At 60.4% G+C, this 2,185-nt stretch overlaps 1 protein-coding gene and 1 long non-coding RNA gene across 9 annotated transcripts in view; one reads left to right on the forward strand and one right to left on the reverse strand.

Annotated features, from left to right (window-relative positions):
- Window positions 1–2,185, forward strand: part of CXXC4 (CXXC finger protein 4) — a 94,824-nt gene that overhangs the window by 34,101 nt on the left and 58,538 nt on the right. The window contains exon 1 of one of the 8 annotated variants that reach the window (XR_014584160.1): window positions 1,329–1,727. The exons of the other annotated variants lie outside the window; for them this stretch is intronic. The gene's annotated coding sequence lies outside the window, so the exon portion shown is untranslated. Of the gene's footprint in view, window positions 1–1,328; window positions 1,728–2,185 lie in introns of those variants that run through there. 8 annotated transcript variants of the gene reach the window in all.
- Window positions 1–2,185, reverse strand: part of LOC310899313 — a 3,091-nt gene continuing 906 nt past the window's right edge. The window contains exons 2-3 of the long non-coding RNA XR_014584169.1: window positions 1,209–1,322; window positions 1–169 (exon numbers count right to left, since the gene is read on the reverse strand). This is a non-coding gene — a long non-coding RNA (uncharacterized lncRNA). The remainder of the gene's footprint in view (window positions 170–1,208; window positions 1,323–2,185) is intronic.

Below are 2,185 nucleotides of genomic sequence, written 5' to 3' on the forward strand. Positions count from 1 at the left end.
CCCCTTGCACCCCTCCCCGCCGCCCCTCGCAGTTTGTTTACAAGTAGCAAAGTTGTAATTGAGGAGCTGCCAAGGCACATCTGGAGATTTTCCTCTTCTTCTCCTTCTTCTTCTTCTTTGTGTTAGGGACTGATGTGCAACTAATTAAAGGCAGGCAGGCTGGTAGCGTCTGCAAATTCAAGCCCCCCCAAATAAAGAGCCTGGTAAGTGACTGGTTTGATTTTTTTTTTCCTTTCTCCCTCCCCCCTTCTCCGTATTTTTTTAGGGGGTGGGTTATCTTTTATTATTATTTTTTTTTGGGGGGGGGGAAGGGTTTTTTTGTTTTCTCTCCCTTTTTTTAAAAATTTATTTTGTTTTGTTCTCGTCCTCTGGGATCGCAAAAGTAGATTAATGCTAGGCTGGGGCAATAAAAGGCGCCGCGATATTAATTTATTAATTAATCTGCACCCGCCCCTCCTCCTGAATGCTAAATATGACCTTTGATCTCTCTGTCTTCGGCAGACCAGACATGCAATATTGCACATGTACGGTCACATTTGGCTGAAGCGGGAGCGGAATGGAGAAGCCGGGGCAGCGATTGCCATTTCTTTAGCTCGCCGAGGGCTGCGGTGCCGGGGGGGGAGCGGGGTCCCCGCGGCCGGGGGCACCCCCCTTGTGCCGGGAGGGGGCGGCCAGGGGGGGAACGGGGCAGGAGAAGGCGTGCGGCCCCCGGCCTCGGCAATCAAAGGCGTTCAGCCTTTCGATCCTTGCCCGATGCGATGCGCGGGTTCCCTTCCCAGAACTAGTTGGAGTGAGGAGTTGGCACCGAGGCCGTGCGGCTAGGTTTTTATTTTTTTTTTTCCCCCCTTGCTGGAAACGGGGGGATAGAGAGGGGTGGGGGGCGTTTTGCCGGACACGCCGACCCTCGGCAGCTCGCCGCAAGACCCGCAGCTCGCCGGGGCAGCCTTTGTACGGCCGCCAGACCTCGGGGGAGGGAGCGATCGTCTCGCTTCTCCCCTGCCGGGGTGTGCCGGGGGGGCTCCCAGCCGGCCGGGGCTGAGGTTTCTCGCCCCTTCCCCCGGCCTTCGCTCACCCGGAGCCCCCCCGGCGGTGCGCGGCAGCGGGGGAAGATGAAGTTTGTGCGCTCGGGAGGTCGGGCTCCGAACGGTTCATTAATCTAATTATGATCGTAATTACCGTAATTGATAACCGTTTTGAACCGAACGTACCGGCGTCTGGGAACGAGACGCGGCCCCATTAGCGGCCCTGAAGCGAGCGCTTCCGATCGATCGCCGTCCATCGGAAAAGATGCTAGAAATGCCTAAACTGTTCAGGTAAAGCATCTGGAAAACAAAGAGCCAGTGTTCCTCAACCGAGGGCTTTTTAAGTTCCGGGGATGTTTCGCCTCACTTCTCGCAGGCTGCCATAATCCGCCTTGCTCCCGGCTGACCCCCCCCCCCCGCCGGCCAGCGGCGGCCTTGCGGGGGGGGAGGCGGGGGGGACGGCCCCCTCGCCCCCTCCTAAACTTTGCCAAAATCGCCGGGGATCGGCAGCCCTTGCCCGGCAGGGAAAGCGCCGACCCCTGCCGGCTCATCCCCGCCTGCGCGCCCGGCGCAGCCCCCCCGGGGCCCGCAGTGCCTGCGGCAGGGGCTGCCCGGCCCCCCCCGGCGGGGAGCTGGGGGAGAACCCTCCGGCTTGTGCACAGCTGCAGGCGCCGAGATCACACGCTGTGAAATTGCCTGGCTTAAGTAGTATTATTACTATATATATATATATTTTTCTTTTTTCTTTTTTTCTTTCCCAAACCCAGCCGCTTTCCCCGCACCCCCCCCCCCCCCCCGGCGGGGAGGGAGCGACCTGCCCCCCCGGAGCCAGCTGTGCCGGCAGGCAGCTAATGACCGCCGGGCGCAGAAGGACACCGTGGCAGCTGGCGGCTCCCTCCCCCTTCCTCCTCCTTGTGCCTTTTTATTTTATTTTTTTCCCTTTTTTTTTCCTCTCCCCCCCCCCCCCCCCCATGGTAGGTGGGCAGCCCCCCTGCCCCACGGCGGACTTTTACGGGACTTGTCCCGCTCGCAGCAACCCGGCCCGGAGCGGGTTGGGTCTGGGGGTGAACCTGGGGGTGAAGCCGGGGGGTGAGGCTGGGGATGAAGCCGGGGGTCCCGGCGCCTCCCGCCCCCCCTCTGGGAACCGACTTTGTGTGTTTCAG

Source organism: Anser anser, assembly GCF_964211835.1.
Source record: "Anser anser genome assembly, chromosome: 4".
Classification (NCBI taxonomy): Eukaryota; Metazoa; Chordata; class Aves; order Anseriformes; family Anatidae; genus Anser; species Anser anser.